At 54.8% G+C, this 17,789-nt stretch overlaps 1 protein-coding gene across 1 annotated transcript in view; it reads right to left on the bottom strand.

Moving 5' to 3' along the window:
• Window positions 1–17,789, bottom strand: part of C57H12orf43 (chromosome 57 C12orf43 homolog) — a 39,380-nt gene that overhangs the window by 19,788 nt on the left and 1,803 nt on the right. The window lies entirely within an intron of this gene.

Genomic DNA, 17,789 nt, shown 5'->3' with positions numbered 1-17,789 from the left:
CTACCCCCCCCCCCCCGTTATGAATGAGTTCTCTACCCCCCCCCCCCGTTATGAATGAGTTCTCTACCCCCCCCCCCGTTATGAATGAGTTCTCTACCCCCCCCCGTTATGAATGAGTTCTCTACCCCCCCCCCCCCCCCGTTATGAATGAGTTCTCTACCCCCCCCCCCCCGTTATGAATGAGTTCTCTACCCCCCCCGTTATGAATGAGTTCTCTACCCCCCCCCCCCCCGTTATGAATGAGTTCTCTCCCCCCCCCGTTATGAATGAGTTCTCTAACCCCCCCCCCCCGTTATGAATGAGTTCTCTACCCCCCCCCCCCCGTTATGAATGAGTTCTCTACCCCCCCCCCGTTATGAATGAGTTCTCTACCCCCCCCCCCCGTTATGATGAGTTCTCTACCCCCCCCGTTATGAATGAGTTCTCTACCCCCCCCCCCCGTTATGAATGAGTTCTCTACCCCCCCCCCGTTATGAATGAGTTCTCTACCCCCCCCCCCCGTTATGAATGAGTTCTCTACCCCCCCCCCCGTTATGAATGAGTTCTCTACCCCCCCCGTTATGAATGAGTTCTCTACCCCCCCCCCCCGTTATGAATGAGTTCTCTACCCCCCCCCCCGGTATGAATGAGTTCTCTACCCCCCCCGTTATGAATGAGTTCTCTACCCCCCCCCCGTTATGAATGAGTTCTCTACCCCCCCCCGGTATGAATGAGTTCTCTACCCCCCCCCCCCGTTATGAATGAGTTCTCTACCCCCCCCCGTTATGAATGAGTTCTCTACCCCCCCCCCGTTATGAATGAGTTCTCTACCCCCCCGTTATGAATGAGTTCTCTACCCCCCCCCGTTATGAATGAGTTCTCTACCCCCCCCCCCGTTATGAATGAGTTCTCTACCCCCCCCCGTTATGAATGAGTTCTCTACCCCCCGCTATAATAGAGGTTCTCTACCCCCCCCCCCCGTTATGAATGAGTTCTCTACCCCCCCCCGTTATGAATGAGTTCTCTACCCCCCCCGTTATGAATGAGTTCTCTACCCCCCCCCGTTATGAATGAGTTCTCTACCCCCCCCCCCCCCGTTATGAATGAGTTCTCTACCCCCCCCCCCGTTATGAATGAGTTCTCTACCCCCCCCCGTTATGAATGAGTTCTCTACCCCCCCCCCCGTTATGAATGAGTTCTCTATCCCCCCCCCCGTTATGAATGAGTTCTCTACCCCCCCCCCCGTTATGAATGAGTTCTCTACCCCCCCCCCGTTATGAATGAGTTCTCTACCCCCCCCCCGGTATGAATGAGTTCTCTACCCCCCCCCCGTTATGAATGAGTTCTCTACCCCCCCCCCGTTATGAATGAGTTCTCTACCCCCCCCCCCCGTTATGAATGAGTTCTCTACCCCCCCCCCCCGTTATGAATGAGTTCTCTACCCCCCCCCCCCGTTATGAATGAGTTCTCTACCCCCCCCCCCCGTTATGAATGAGTTCTCTACCCCCCCCCGTTATGAATGAGTTCTCTACCCCCCCCCCGTTATGAATGAGTTCTCTACCCCCCCCCCGTTATGAATGAGTTCTCTACCCCCCCCCCCGTTATGAATGAGTTCTCTACCCCCCCCGTTATGAATGAGTTCTCTACCCCCCCCCGTTATGAATGAGTTCTCTACCCCCCCCCCCCGTTATGAATGAGTTCTCTACCCCCCCCCCCGTTATGAATGAGTTCTCTACCCCCCCCCCCCGGTATGAATGAGTTCTCTACCCCCCCCGTTATGAATGAGTTCTCTACCCCCCCCGTTATGAATGAGTTCTCTACCCCCCCCCCCGTTATGAATGAGTTCTCTACCCCCCCCCCGTTATGAATGAGTTCTCTACCCCCCCCCCCGTTATGAATGAGTTCTCTACCCCCCCCCGTTATGAATGAGTTCTCTACCCCCCCCCGTTATGAATGAGTTCTCTACCCCCCCGTTATGAATGAGTTCTCTACCCCCCCCCGTTATGAATGAGTTCTCTACCCCCCCCCCCCGTTATGAATGAGTTCTCTACCCCCCCCCCGTTATGAATGAGTTCTCTACCCCCCCCCGTTATGAATGAGTTCTCTACCCCCCCCCCGTTATGAATGAGTTCTCTACCCCCCCCGTTATGAATGAGTTCTCTACCCCCCCCCCCGTTATGAATGAGTTCTCTACCCCCCCCCCGTTATGAATGAGTTCTCTACCCCCCCCCGTTATGAATGAGTTCTCTACCCCCCCCGTTATGAATGAGTTCTCTACCCCCCCGTTATGAATGAGTTCTCTACCCCCCCCCCCGTTATGAATGAGTTCTCTACCCCCCCCCGTTATGAATGAGTTCTCTACCCCCCCCCGTTATGAATGAGTTCTCTACCCCCCCGTTATGAATGAGTTCTCTACCCCCCCGTTATGAATGAGTTCTCTACCCCCCCGTTATGAATGAGTTCTCTACCCCCCCCCGTTATGAATGAGTTCTCTACCCCCCCCCGTTATGAATGAGTTCTCTACCCCCCCCGTTATGAATGAGTTCTCTACCCCCCCCCGTTATGAATGAGTTCTCTACCCCCCCCCCGTTATGAATGAGTTCTCTACCCCCCCCCCGTTATGAATGAGTTCTCTACCCCCCCCCGTTATGAATGAGTTCTCTACCCCCCCCCCCGTTATGAATGAGTTCTCTACCCCCCCCGTTATGAATGAGTTCTCTACCCCCCCCCGTTATGAATGAGTTCTCTACCCCCCCGTTATGAATGAGTTCTCTACCCCCCCGTTATGAATGAGTTCTCTACCCCCCCCGTTATGAATGAGTTCTCTACCCCCCCCCGTTATGAATGAGTTCTCTACCCCCCCCCCGTTATGAATGAGTTCTCTACCCCCCCCGTTATGAATGAGTTCTCTACCCCCCCCCGTTATGAATGAGTTCTCTACCCCCCCCGTTATGAATGAGTTCTCTACCCCCCCCCGTTATGAATGAGTTCTCTACCCCCCCCCGTTATGAATGAGTTCTCTACCCCCCCCGTTATGAATGAGTTCTCTACCCCCCCCGTTATGAATGAGTTCTCTACCCCCCCCGTTATGAATGAGTTCTCTACCCCCCCCGTTATGAATGAGTTCTCTACCCCCCCCGTTATGAATGAGTTCTCTACCCCCCCCCGTTATGAATGAGTTCTCTACCCCCCCCCCGTTATGAATGAGTTCTCTACCCCCCCCCCGTTATGAATGAGTTCTCTACCCCCCCCCCGTTATGAATGAGTTCTCTACCCCCCCCGTTATGAATGAGTTCTCTACCCCCCCCGTTATGAATGAGTTCTCTACCCCCCCCCCCGTTATGAATGAGTTCTCTACCCCCCCCCGTTATGAATGAGTTCTCTACCCCCCCCCCGTTATGAATGAGTTCTCTACCCCCCCCGTTATGAATGAGTTCTCTACCCCCCCCCGTTATGAATGAGTTCTCTACCCCCCCCCCGTTATGAATGAGTTCTCTACCCCCCCCCGTTATGAATGAGTTCTCTACCCCCCCCCCCCGTTATGAATGAGTTCTCTACCCCCCCCCGTTATGAATGAGTTCTCTACCCCCCCCCCGTTATGAATGAGTTCTCTACCCCCCCGTTATGAATGAGTTCTCTACCCCCCCCGTTATGAATGAGTTCTCTACCCCCCCCCGTTATGAATGAGTTCTCTACCCCCCCCCCCCCCGTTATGAATGAGTTCTCTACCCCCCCGTTATGAATGAGTTCTCTACCCCCCCCCCCGTTATGAATGAGTTCTCTACCCCCCCCCCCCGTTATGAATGAGTTCTCTACCCCCCCCCCGTTATGAATGAGTTCTCTACCCCCCCCGTTATGAATGAGTTCTCTACCCCCCCCCCCCGTTATGAATGAGTTCTCTACCCCCCCCCCGTTATGAATGAGTTCTCTACCCCCCCCGTTATGAATGAGTTCTCTACCCCCCCCGTTATGAATGAGTTCTCTACCCCCCCCCGTTATGAATGAGTTCTCTACCCCCCCGTTATGAATGAGTTCTCTACCCCCCCCCGTTATGAATGAGTTCTCTACCCCCCCCCGTTATGAATGAGTTCTCTACCCCCCCCGTTATGAATGAGTTCTCTACCCCCCCCCCGTTATGAATGAGTTCTCTACCCCCCCCCCGTTATGAATGAGTTCTCTACCCCCCCCGTTATGAATGAGTTCTCTACCCCCCCCCCCCCGTTATGAATGAGTTCTCTACCCCCCCCCGTTATGAATGAGTTCTCTACCCCCCCCGTTATGAATGAGTTCTCTACCCCCCCCCCCGTTATGAATGAGTTCTCTACCCCCCCCCCCGTTATGAATGAGTTCTCTACCCCCCCCCCGTTATGAATGAGTTCTCTACCCCCCCCCCGTTATGAATGAGTTCTCTACCCCCCCCCCCCGTTATGAATGAGTTCTCTACCCCCCCCCGTTATGAATGAGTTCTCTACCCCCCCCCCCGTTATGAATGAGTTCTCTACCCCCCCCCCCGTTATGAATGAGTTCTCTACCCCCCCGTTATGAATGAGTTCTCTACCCCCCCGTTTTAATGGATCCCCCCCGTTATGAATGAGTTCTCTACCCCCCCCCCCCGTTATGAATGAGTTCTCTACCCCCCCCCCCGTTATGAATGAGTTCTCTACCCCCCCCCGTTATGAATGAGTTCTCTACCCCCCCCCCGTTATGAATGAGTTCTCTACCCCCCCCCCCGTTATGAATGAGTTCTCTACCCCCCCCCCGTTATGAATGAGTTCTCTACCCCCCCCCCGTTATGAATGAGTTCTCTACCCCCCCCCGTTATGAATGAGTTCTCTACCCCCCCCCCGTTATGAATGAGTTCTCTACCCCCCCCCCCCGTTATGAATGAGTTCTCTACCCCCCCCCCGTTATGAATGAGTTCTCTACCCCCCCCCCCCCGTTATGAATGAGTTCTCTACCCCCCCGTTATGAATGAGTTCTCTACCCCCCCCCGTTATGAATGAGTTCTCTACCCCCCCCCCCCCGTTATGAATGAGTTCTCTACCCCCCCCCCCGTTATGAATGAGTTCTCTACCCCCCCCCCCCGTTATGAATGAGTTCTCTACCCCCCCCCGTTATGAATGAGTTCTCTACCCCCCCCCCCGTTATGAATGAGTTCTCTACCCCCCCCCCGTTATGAATGAGTTCTCTACCCCCCGTTATGAATGAGTTCTCTACCCCCCCCCGTTATGAATGAGTTCTCTACCCCCCCCCCCGTTATGAATGAGTTCTCTACCCCCCCCCCGTTATGAATGAGTTCTCTACCCCCCCCCCCGTTATGAATGAGTTCTCTACCCCCCCCCGGTATGAATGAGTTCTCTACCCCCCCCGTTATGAATGAGTTCTCTACCCCCCCCCCCGTTATGAATGAGTTCTCTACCCCCCCCCCCGTTATGAATGAGTTCTCTACCCCCCCCCGTTATGAATGAGTTCTCTACCCCCCCCCCCGTTATGAATGAGTTCTCTACCCCCCCCCCCGTTATGAATGAGTTCTCTACCCCCCCCCCGTTATGAATGAGTTCTCTACCCCCCCCCCGTTATGAATGAGTTCTCTACCCCCCCCCGTTATGAATGAGTTCTCTACCCCCCCCCCCGTTATGAATGAGTTCTCTACCCCCCCCCCGTTATGAATGAGTTCTCTACCCCCCCCCCCGTTATGAATGAGTTCTCTACCCCCCCCCCGTTATGAATGAGTTCTCTACCCCCCCCCCCGTTATGAATGAGTTCTCTACCCCCCCCCCCCGTTATGAATGAGTTCTCTACCCCCCCCCCCCGTTATGAATGAGTTCTCTACCCCCCCCCGTTATGAATGAGTTCTCTACCCCCCCCCCGTTATGAATGAGTTCTCTACCCCCCCCCCGTTATGAATGAGTTCTCTACCCCCCCCCCCCCCGTTATGAATGAGTTCTCTACCCCCCCCCGTTATGAATGAGTTCTCTACCCCCCCCCCGTTATGAATGAGTTCTCTACCCCCCCCCCCCGTTATGAATGAGTTCTCTACCCCCCCCCGTTATGAATGAGTTCTCTACCCCCCCCCCGTTATGAATGAGTTCTCTACCCCCCCCCCGTTATGAATGAGTTCTCTACCCCCCCCCCCCGTTATGAATGAGTTCTCTACCCCCCCCCCGTTATGAATGAGTTCTCTACCCCCCCCCCGTTATGAATGAGTTCTCTACCCCCCCCCCCCGTTATGAATGAGTTCTCTACCCCCCCCCCGTTATGAATGAGTTCTCTACCCCCCCCCCCCCCGTTATGAATGAGTTCTCTACCCCCCCCGTTATGAATGAGTTCTCTACCCCCCCCGTTATGAATGAGTTCTCTACCCCCCCCCCCGTTATGAATGAGTTCTCTACCCCCCCCCCGTTATGAATGAGTTCTCTACCCCCCCCCCCGTTATGAATGAGTTCTCTACCCCCCCCCCGTTATGAATGAGTTCTCTACCCCCCCCCCCCGTTATGAATGAGTTCTCTACCCCCCCCCGTTATGAATGAGTTCTCTACCCCCCCCCCCCGTTATGAATGAGTTCTCTACCCCCCCCGTTATGAATGAGTTCTCTACCCCCCCCCGTTATGAATGAGTTCTCTACCCCCCCCCGTTATGAATGAGTTCTCTACCCCCCCCCCCGTTATGAATGAGTTCTCTACCCCCCCCGTTATGAATGAGTTCTCTACCCCCCCCGTTATGAATGAGTTCTCTACCCCCCCCCCCCGTTATGAATGAGTTCTCTACCCCCCCCGTTATGAATGAGTTCTCTACCCCCCCCCCCCCCGTTATGAATGAGTTCTCTACCCCCCCGTTATGAATGAGTTCTCTACCCCCCCCCCCGTTATGAATGAGTTCTCTACCCCCCCCGTTATGAATGAGTTCTCTACCCCCCCCCCCCGTTATGAATGAGTTCTCTACCCCCCCGTTATGAATGAGTTCTCTACCCCCCCCCCCGTTATGAATGAGTTCTCTACCCCCCCCCCCCGTTATGAATGAGTTCTCTACCCCCCCCCCCGTTATGAATGAGTTCTCTACCCCCCCCCCGTTATGAATGAGTTCTCTACCCCCCCCCGTTATGAATGAGTTCTCTACCCCCCCCCGTTATGAATGAGTTCTCTACCCCCCCCCCCCCCGTTATGAATGAGTTCTCTACCCCCCCCGTTATGAATGAGTTCTCTACCCCCCCCCCCGTTATGAATGAGTTCTCTACCCCCCCCGTTATGAATGAGTTCTCTACCCCCCCCCCGTTATGAATGAGTTCTCTACCCCCCCCGTTATGAATGAGTTCTCTACCCCCCCCCGTTATGAATGAGTTCTCTACCCCCCCCCGTTATGAATGAGTTCTCTACCCCCCCCGTTATGAATGAGTTCTCTACCCCCCCCCCCCCCGTTATGAATGAGTTCTCTACCCCCCCCCGTTATGAATGAGTTCTCTACCCCCCCCCCCCGTTATGAATGAGTTCTCTACCCCCCCGTTATGAATGAGTTCTCTACCCCCCCCCCGTTATGAATGAGTTCTCTACCCCCCCGTTATGAATGAGTTCTCTACCCCCCCCCCGTTATGAATGAGTTCTCTACCCCCCCCCCGTTATGAATGAGTTCTCTACCCCCCCCCGTTATGAATGAGTTCTCTACCCCCCCCCGTTATGAATGAGTTCTCTACCCCCCCCCGTTATGAATGAGTTCTCTACCCCCCCCCCCCGTTATGAATGAGTTCTCTACCCCCCCGTTATGAATGAGTTCTCTACCCCCCCCCCCGTTATGAATGAGTTCTCTACCCCCCCCCGTTATGAATGAGTTCTCTACCCCCCCCCCGTTATGAATGAGTTCTCTACCCCCCCCGTTATGAATGAGTTCTCTACCCCCCCCCCGTTATGAATGAGTTCTCTACCCCCCCCCGTTATGAATGAGTTCTCTACCCCCCCCCGTTATGAATGAGTTCTCTACCGTATGAATGAGTCCCCCCCCGTTATGAATGAGTTCTCTACCCCCCCCGTTATGAATGAGTTCTCTACCCCCCCCCCGTTATGAATGAGTTCTCTACCCCCCCCCGTTATGAATGAGTTCTCTACCCCCCCCCCCCCCCGTTATGAATGAGTTCTCTTACACCCCCCCCCCGCTTATGAATGAGTTCTCTACCCCCCCCGTTATGAATGAGTTCTCTACCCCCCCCCGTTATGAATGAGTTCTCTACCCCCCCCGTTATGAATGAGTTCTCTACCCCCCCCCGTTATGAATGAGTTCTCTACCCCCCCCCCCGTTATGAATGAGTTCTCTACCCCCCCCGTTATGAATGAGTTCTCTACCCCCCCCCCCGTTATGAATGAGTTCTCTACCCCCCCCGTTATGAATGAGTTCTCTACCCCCCCCCCCCCCCGTTATGAATGAGTTCTCTACCCCCCCCCGTTATGAATGAGTTCTCTACCCCCCCCGTTATGAATGAGTTCTCTACCCCCCCCGTTATGAATGAGTTCTCTACCCCCCCCCCCCCCGTTATGAATGAGTTCTCTACCCCCCCCCGTTATGAATGAGTTCTCTACCCCCCCCCCGTTATGAATGAGTTCTCTACCCCCCCCGTTATGAATGAGTTCTCTACCCCCCCCGTTATGAATGAGTTCTCTACCCCCCCGTTATGAATGAGTTCTCTACCCCCCCCCCCGTTATGAATGAGTTCTCTACCCCCCCCCGTTATGAATGAGTTCTCTACCCCCCCCCCGTTATGAATGAGTTCTCTACCCCCCCCCAATCCCCCGTTATGAATGAGTTCTCTACCCCCCCCCCCCGTTATGAATGAGTTCTCTACCCCCCCCGTTATGAATGAGTTCTCTACCCCCCCCCCGTTATGAATGAGTTCTCTACCCCCCCCGTTATGAATGAGTTCTCTACCCCCCCCCGTTATGAATGAGTTCTCTACCCCCCCCCCCCCCGTTATGAATGAGTTCTCTACCCCCCCCCGTTATGAATGAGTTCTCTACCCCCCCCCCGTTATGAATGAGTTCTCTACCCCCCCCGTTATGAATGAGTTCTCTACCCCCCCCCCCCGTTATGAATGAGTTCTCTACCCCCCCCCCGTTATGAATGAGTTCTCTACCCCCCCCGTTATGAATGAGTTCTCTACCCCCCCCCCCGTTATGAATGAGTTCTCTACCCCCCCCCGTTATGAATGAGTTCTCTACCCCCCCCCCCGTTATGAATGAGTTCTCTACCCCCCCCCCCGTTATGAATGAGTTCTCTACCCCCCCCCGTTATGAATGAGTTCTCTACCCCCCCCCCCGTTATGAATGAGTTCTCTACCCCCCCCCCCCGTTATGAATGAGTTCTCTACCCCCCCCCGTTATGAATGAGTTCTCTACCCCCCCCCCGTTATGAATGAGTTCTCTACCCCCCCCGTTATGAATGAGTTCTCTACCCCCCCCCCCCGTTATGAATGAGTTCTCTACCCCCCCCCCGTTATGAATGAGTTCTCTACCCCCCCCCCCGTTATGAATGAGTTCTCTACCCCCCCCCCCGTTATGAATGAGTTCTCTACCCCCCCCCCGTTATGAATGAGTTCTCTACCCCCCTGTTCCCCCCGTTATGAATGAGTTCTCTACCCCCCCCCCGTTATGAATGAGTTCTCTACCCCCCCCCCCGTTATGAATGAGTTCTCTACCCCCCCCCCCGTTATGAATGAGTTCTCTACCCCCCCCCCCGTTATGAATGAGTTCTCTACCCCCCCCCGTTATGAATGAGTTCTCTACCCCCCCCCCCCCGTTATGAATGAGTTCTCTACCCCCCCCCCGTTATGAATGAGTTCTCTACCCCCCCCCCCCGTTATGAATGAGTTCTCTACCCCCCCCCCCGTTATGAATGAGTTCTCTACCCCCCCCCCCGTTATGAATGAGTTCTCTACCCCCCCCCCGTTATGAATGAGTTCTCTACCCCCCCCCCCCCGTTATGAATGAGTTCTCTACCACCCCCCCCCCGTTATGAATGAGTTCTCTACCCCCCCCCCGTTATGAATGAGTTCTCTACCCCCCCCCCGTTATGAATGAGTTCTCTACCCCCCCCCCCCGTTATGAATGAGTTCTCTACCCCCCCCCCCGTTATGAATGAGTTCTCTACCCCCCCCCGTTATGAATGAGTTCTCTACCCCCCCCCCCCGTTATGAATGAGTTCTCTACCCCCCCCCCCCGTTATGAATGAGTTCTCTACCCCCCCCCCGTTATGAATGAGTTCTCTACCCCCCCCCCCCCGTTATGAATGAGTTCTCTACCCCCCCCCGTTATGAATGAGTTCTCTACCCCCCCCCCCCGTTATGAATGAGTTCTCTACCCCCCCCGTTATGAATGAGTTCTCTACCCCCCCCCCGTTATGAATGAGTTCTCTACCCCCCCCCCCCCGTTATGAATGAGTTCTCTACCCCCCCCCCCGTTATGAATGAGTTCTCTACCCCCCCCCGTTATGAATGAGTTCTCTACCCCCCCCCGTTATGAATGAGTTCTCTACCCCCCCCCCGTTATGAATGAGTTCTCTACCCCCCCCCCCGTTATGAATGAGTTCTCTACCCCCCCGTTATGAATGAGTTCTCTACCCCCCCCCCGTTATGAATGAGTTCTCTACCCCCCCCCCGGTATGAATGAGTTCTCTACCCCCCCCCCCGTTATGAATGAGTTCTCTACCCCCCCCCGTTATGAATGAGTTCTCTACCCCCCCCCCCGTTATGAATGAGTTCTCTACCCCCCCCCGTTATGAATGAGTTCTCTACCCCCCCCCCCGTTATGAATGAGTTCTCTACCCCCGTAGAATGACCCCCGTTATGAATGAGTTCTCTACCCCCCCCCCGTTATGAATGAGTTCTCTACCCCCCCCCCCGTTATGAATGAGTTCTCTACCCCCCCCCCCGTTATGAATGAGTTCTCTACCCCCCCCCCCCGTTATGAATGAGTTCTCTACCCCCCCCCCGTTATGAATGAGTTCTCTACCCCCCCCCGTTATGAATGAGTTCTCTACCCCCCCCCCGTTATGAATGAGTTCTCTACCCCCCCCCCGTTATGAATGAGTTCTCTACCCCCCCCCGTTATGAATGAGTTCTCTACCCCCCCCCCCCGTTATGAATGAGTTCTCTACCCCCCCCCCCGTTATGAATGAGTTCTCTACCCCCCCCCCCCCGTTATGAATGAGTTCTCTACCCCCCCCCGTTATGAATGAGTTCTCTACCCCCCCCGTTATGAATGAGTTCTCTACCCCCCCCCCCGTTATGAATGAGTTCTCTACCCCCCCCCCCGTTATGAATGAGTTCTCTACCCCCCCCCCCGTTATGAATGAGTTCTCTACCCCCCCCCCGTTATGAATGAGTTCTCTACCCCCCCCCCCGTTATGAATGAGTTCTCTACCCCCCCCCCCGTTATGAATGAGTTCTCTACCCCCCCGTTATGAATGAGTTCTCTACCCCCCCCCGTTATGAATGAGTTCTCTACCCCCCCCCGTTATGAATGAGTTCTCTACCCCCCCCCCCCGTTATGAATGAGTTCTCTACCCCCCCCCCGTTATGAATGAGTTCTCTACCCCCCCCCCGTTATGAATGAGTTCTCTACCCCCCCCCCCGTTATGAATGAGTTCTCTACCCCCCCCCGTTATGAATGAGTTCTCTACCCCCCCCCCCCGTTATGAATGAGTTCTCTACCCCCCCCCCGTTATGATGAGTTCTCTACCCCCCCCCCGTTATGAATGAGTTCTCTACCCCCCCCCTCCGTTATGAATGAGTTCTCTACCCCCCCCCGTTATGAATGAGTTCTCTACCCCCCCCCCCGTTATGAATGAGTTCTCTACCCCCCCCCCGTTATGAATGAGTTCTCTACCCCCCCCCGTTATGAATGAGTTCTCTACCCCCCCCGTTATGAATGAGTTCTCTACCCCCCCCCGTTATGAATGAGTTCTCTACCCCCCCCCGTTATGAATGAGTTCTCTACCCCCCCCCCCGTTATGAATGAGTTCTCTACCCCCCCCGTTATGAATGAGTTCTCTACCCCCCCCCGTTATGAATGAGTTCTCTACCCCCCCGTTATGAATGAGTTCTCTACCCCCCCCCGTTATGAATGAGTTCTCTACCCCCCCCCGTTATGAATGAGTTCTCTACCCCCCCCCGTTATGAATGAGTTCTCTACCCCCCCCGTTATGAATGAGTTCTCTACCCCCCCGTTATGAATGAGTTCTCTACCCCCCCCGTTATGAATGAGTTCTCTACCCCCCGTTATGAATGAGTTCTCTACCCCCCCCGTTATGAATGAGTTCTCTACCCCCCCGTTATGAATGAGTTCTCTACCCCCCCGTTATGAATGAGTTCTCTACCCCCCCCCCGTTATGAATGAGTTCTCTACTCCCCCCCGTTATGAATGAGTTCTCTACCCCCCCGTTATGAATGAGTTCTCTACCCCCCCGTTATGAATGAGTTCTCTACCCCCCCCGTTATGAATGAGTTCTCTACCCCCCCCCCGTTATGAATGAGTTCTCTACCCCCCCCGTTATGAATGAGTTCTCTACCCCCCCGTTATGAATGAGTTCTCTACCCCCCCCCGTTATGAATGAGTTCTCTACCCCCCCCGTTATGAATGAGTTCTCTACCCCCCCGTTATGAATGAGTTCTCTACCCCCCCGTTATGAATGAGTTCTCTACCCCCCCCCCGTTATGAATGAGTTCTCTACCCCCCCGTTATGAATGAGTTCTCTACCCCCCCGTTATGAATGAGTTCTCTACCCCCCCCGTTATGAATGAGTTCTCTACCCCCCCCGTTATGAATGAGTTCTCTACCCCCCCCCCGTTATGAATGAGTTCTCTACCCCCCCCCCCGTTATGAATGAGTTCTCTACCCCCCTAATGGCCCCCGTTATGAATGAGTTCTCTACCCCCCCCCGTTATGAATGAGTTCTCTACCCCCTCCCCGTTATGAATGAGTTCTCTACCCCCCCGTTATGAATGAGTTCTCTACCCCCCCCCCGTTATGAATGAGTTCTCTACCCCCCCCCCCGGTTATGAATGAGTTCTCTACCCCCCCCCCGTTATGAATGAGTTCTCTACCCCCCCCCCGTTATGAATGAGTTCTCTACCCCCCCCCCGTTATGAATGAGTTCTCTACCCCCCCGTTATGAATGAGTTCTCTACCCCCCCCCCGTTATGAATGAGTTCTCTACCCCCCCCCCCCGTTATGAATGAGTTCTCTACCCCCCCCCGTTATGAATGAGTTCTCTACCCCCCCGTTATGAATGAGTTCTCTACCCCCCCGTTATGAATGAGTTCTCTACCCCCCCCGTTATGAATGAGTTCTCTACCCCCCCCCGTTATGAATGAGTTCTCTACCCCCCCCGTTATGAATGAGTTCTTCTAACCCCCCCCGTTATGAATGAGTTCTCTACCCCCCCCCGTTATGAATGAGTTCTCTACCCCCCCGTTATGAATGAGTTCTCTACCCCCCCCGTTATGAATGAGTTCTCTACCCCCCCCGTTATGAATGAGTTCTCTACCCCCCCGTTATGAATGAGTTCTCTACCCCCCGTTATGAATGAGTTCTCTACCCCCCCGTTATGAATGAGTTCTCTACCCCCCGTTATCCCCCGTTATGAATGAGTTCTCTACCCCCCCCCGTTATGAATGAGTTCTCTACCCCCCCGTATGAATGAGTTCTCTACCCCCCCGTTATGAATGAGTTCTCTACCCCCCCCCCGTTATGAATGAGTTCTCTACCCCCCCCCCCGTTATGAATGAGTTCTCTACCCCCCCCCCGTTATGAATGAGTTCTCTACCCCCCCGTTATGAATGAGTTCTCTACCCCCCCCCGTTATGAATGAGTTCTCTACCCCCCCCGTTATGAATGAGTTCTCTACCCCCCCCCCGTTATGAATGAGTTCTCTACCCCCCCCCCCCGGTATGAATGAGTTCTCTACCCCCCCCGTTATGAATGAGTTCTCTACCCCCCCCCCCGTTATGAATGAGTTCTCTACCCCCCCCCCCCGTTATGAATGAGTTCTCTACCCCCCCCCCGCTATGAATGAGTTCTCTACCCCCCCCCCCCCCGTTATGAATGAGTTCTCTACCCCCCCCCCCGTTATGAATGAGTTCTCTATCCCCCCCCCCCGTTATGAATGAGTTCTCTACCCCCCCCCCGTTATGAATGAGTTCTCTATCCCCCCCCCCCGTTATGAATGAGTTCTCTACCCCCCCCCGTTATGAATGAGTTCTCTACCCCCCCCCCCCCCGTTATGAATGAGTTCTCTACCCCCCCCCGTTATGAATGAGTTCTCTACCCCCCCCCCCGTTATGAATGAGTTCTCTATCCCCCCCCCCCGTTATGAATGAGTTCTCTACCCCCCCCCCCCCGTTATGAATGAGTTCTCTACCCCCCCCCGTTATGAATGAGTTCTCTACCCCCCCCCCCCCCCCGTTATGAATGAGTTCTCTACCCCCCCCCCCCCCGTTATGAATGAGTTCTCTACCCCCCCCCCGTTATGAATGAGTTCTCTACCCCCCCCGTTATGAATGAGTTCTCTACCCCCCCCCCCCCCCGTTATGAATGAGTTCTCTACCCCCCCCCCCCGTTATGAATGAGTTCTCTACCCCCCCCCGTTATGAATGAGTTCTCTACCCCCCCCCCCGTTATGAATGAGTTCTCTACCCCCCCCCCCGTTATGAATGAGTTCTCTACCCCCCCCCGTTATGAATGAGTTCTCTACCCCCCCCCCCGTTATGAATGAGTTCTCTACCCCCCCCCGTTATGAATGAGTTCTCTACCCCCCCCCCCCCCGTTATGAATGAGTTCTCTACCCCCCCCGTTATGAATGAGTTCTCTACCCCCCCCCGTTATGAATGAGTTCTCTACCCCCCCCCCCGTTATGAATGAGTTCTCTACCCCCCCCCCCCGTTATGAATGAGTTCTCTACCCCCCCCCCCGTTATGAATGAGTTCTCTACCCCCCCCGTTATGAATGAGTTCTCTACCCCCCCCCCGTTATGAATGAGTTCTCTACCCCCCCCCCGGTATGAATGAGTTCTCTACCCCCCCGTTATGAATGAGTTCTCTACCCCCCCCCCGTTATGAATGAGTTCTCTACCCCCCCCCCCGGTATGAATGAGTTCTCTACCCCCCCCCCCCGTTATGAATGAGTTCTCTACCCCCCCCCGGTATGAATGAGTTCTCTACCCCCCCCCCGGTATGAATGAGTTCTCTACCCCCCCGTTATGAATGAGTTCTCTACCCCCCCCCCCCGTTATGAATGAGTTCTCTACCCCCCCCCCCCCCCCGTTATGAATGAGTTCTCTACCCCCCCCCGTTATGAATGAGTTCTCTACCCCCCCCCGCTATGAATGAGTTCTCTACCCCCCCCCCCCGTTATGAATGAGTTCTCTACCCCCCCCCGTTATGAATGAGTTCTCTATCCCCCCCCCCAGTTATGAATGAGTTCTCTACCCCCCCCCGTTATGAATGAGTTCTCTATCCCCCCCCCCCGTTATGAATGAGTTCTCTACCCCCCCCCCGTTATGAATGAGTTCTCTACCCCCCCCCGTTATGAATGAGTTCTCTACCCCCCCCCCCGTTATGAATGAGTTCTCTATCCCCCCCCCCCCGTTATGAATGAGTTCTCTACCCCCCCCCCCCGTTATGAATGAGTTCTCTACCCCCCCCCGTTATGAATGAGTTCTCTACCCCCCCCCGTTATGAATGAGTTCTCTACCCCCCCCCCCGTTATGAATGAGTTCTCTACCCCCCCCCCCGTTATGAATGAGTTCTCTACCCCCCCCCCCCCGTTATGAATGAGTTCTCTACCCCCCCCCGTTATGAATGAGTTCTCTACCCCCCCCCCCCGTTATGAATGAGTTCTCTACCCCCCCCCCCCGTTATGAATGAGTTCTCTACCCCCCCCGTTATGAATGAGTTCTCTACCCCCCCCGTTATGAATGAGTTCTCTACCCCCCCCGTTATGAATGAGTTCTCTACCCCCCCCCCCCGTTATGAATGAGTTCTCTACCCCCCCCCCCGTTATGAATGAGTTCTCTACCCCCCCCGTTATGAATGAGTTCTCTACCCCCCCCCCCCGTTATGAATGAGTTCTCTACCCCCCCCGTTATGAATGAGTTCTCTACCCCCCCCCCCCCGTTATGAATGAGTTCTCTACCCCCCCGTTATGAATGAGTTCTCTACCCCCCCCCGTTATGAATGAGTTCTCTACCCCCCCCCCCGTTATGAATGAGTTCTCTACCCCCCCCCCCGTTATGAATGAGTTCTCTACCCCCCCCCCCGTTATGAATGAGTTCTCTACCCCCCCCGTTATGAATGAGTTCTCTACCCCTCCCCGTTATGAATGAGTTCTCTACCCCCCCCGTTATGAATGAGTTCTCTACCCCCCCCCCGTTATGAATGAGTTCTCTACCCCCCCCCGGTATGAATGAGTTCTCTACCCCCCCCCCCCGTTATGAATGAGTTCTCTACCCCCCCCCGGTATGAATGAGTTCTCTACCCCCCCCCCGGTATGAATGAGTTCTCTACCCCCCCGTTATGAATGAGTTCTCTACCCCCCCCCCCGTTATGAATGAGTTCTCTACCCCCCCCCCCGTTATGAATGAGTTCTCTACCCCCCCCCGTTATGAATGAGTTCTCTACCCCCCCCGTTATGAATGAGTTCTCTACCCCCCCGTTATGAATGAGTTCTCTACCCCCCCCGTTATGAATGAGTTCTCTACCCCCCCCGTTATGAATGAGTTCTCTACCCCCCCGTTATGAATGAGTTCTCTACCCCCCCGTTATGAATGAGTTCTCTACCCCCCCGTTATGAATGAGTTCTCTACCCCCCCCGTTATGAATGAGTTCTCTACTCCCCCCGTTATGAATGAGTTCTCTACCCCCCCGTTATGAATGAGTTCTCTACCCCCCCGTTATGAATGAGTTCTCTACCCCCCCGTTATGAATGAGTTCTCTACCCCCCCCCGTTATGAATGAGTTCTCTACCCCCCCGTTATGAATGAGTTCTCTACCCCCCCGTTATGAATGAGTTCTCTACCCCCCCCGTTATGAATGAGTTCTCTACTCCCCCCCGTTATGAATGAGTTCTCTACCCCCCCGTTATGAATGAGTTCTCTACCCCCCCGTTATGAATGAGTTCTCTACCCCCCCGTTATGAATGAGTTCTCTACCCCTCCCCGTTATGAATGAGTTCTCTACCCCCCCGTTATGAATGAGTTCTCTACCCCCCCCCCGTTATGAATGAGTTCTCTACCCCCCCCCGGTATGAATGAGTTCTCTAGCCCCCCGTTATGAATGAGTTCTCTACTCCCCCCGTTATGAATGAGTTCTCTACCCCCCCCCGTTATGAATGAGTTCTCTACCCCCCCCCCCCGTTATGAATGAGTTCTCTACCCCCCCCCCGTTATGAATGAGTTCTCTACCCCCCCGTTATGAATGAGTTCTCTACCCCTCCCCGTTATGAATGAGTTCTCTACCCCCCCGTTATGAATGAGTTCTCTACCCCCCCCCGTTATGAATGAGTTCTCTACCCCCCCCCCCCGGTATGAATGAGTTCTCTACCCCCCCCCCGTTATGAATGAGTTCTCTACCCCCCCCGGTATGAATGAGTTCTCTACCCCCCCCCCGGTATGAATGAGTTCTCTACCCCCCCGTTATGAATGAGTTCTCTACCCCCCCCCGTTATGAATGAGTTCTCTACCCCCCCCCCCCCGTTATGAATGAGTTCTCTACCCCCCCCCGTTATGAATGAGTTCTCTACCCCCCCGTTATGAATGAGTTCTCTACCCCCCCGTTA

The sequence above is a fragment of the Petromyzon marinus genome, chromosome 57 (assembly GCF_048934315.1).
Source record: "Petromyzon marinus isolate PM22_M1 ecotype Great Lakes invasive population chromosome 57, UKy_Petmar_22M1.pri1.0, whole genome shotgun sequence".
Classification (NCBI taxonomy): Eukaryota; Metazoa; Chordata; class Hyperoartia; order Petromyzontiformes; family Petromyzontidae; genus Petromyzon; species Petromyzon marinus.
This window is presented reverse-complemented; position numbering and strand designations above follow the sequence as displayed.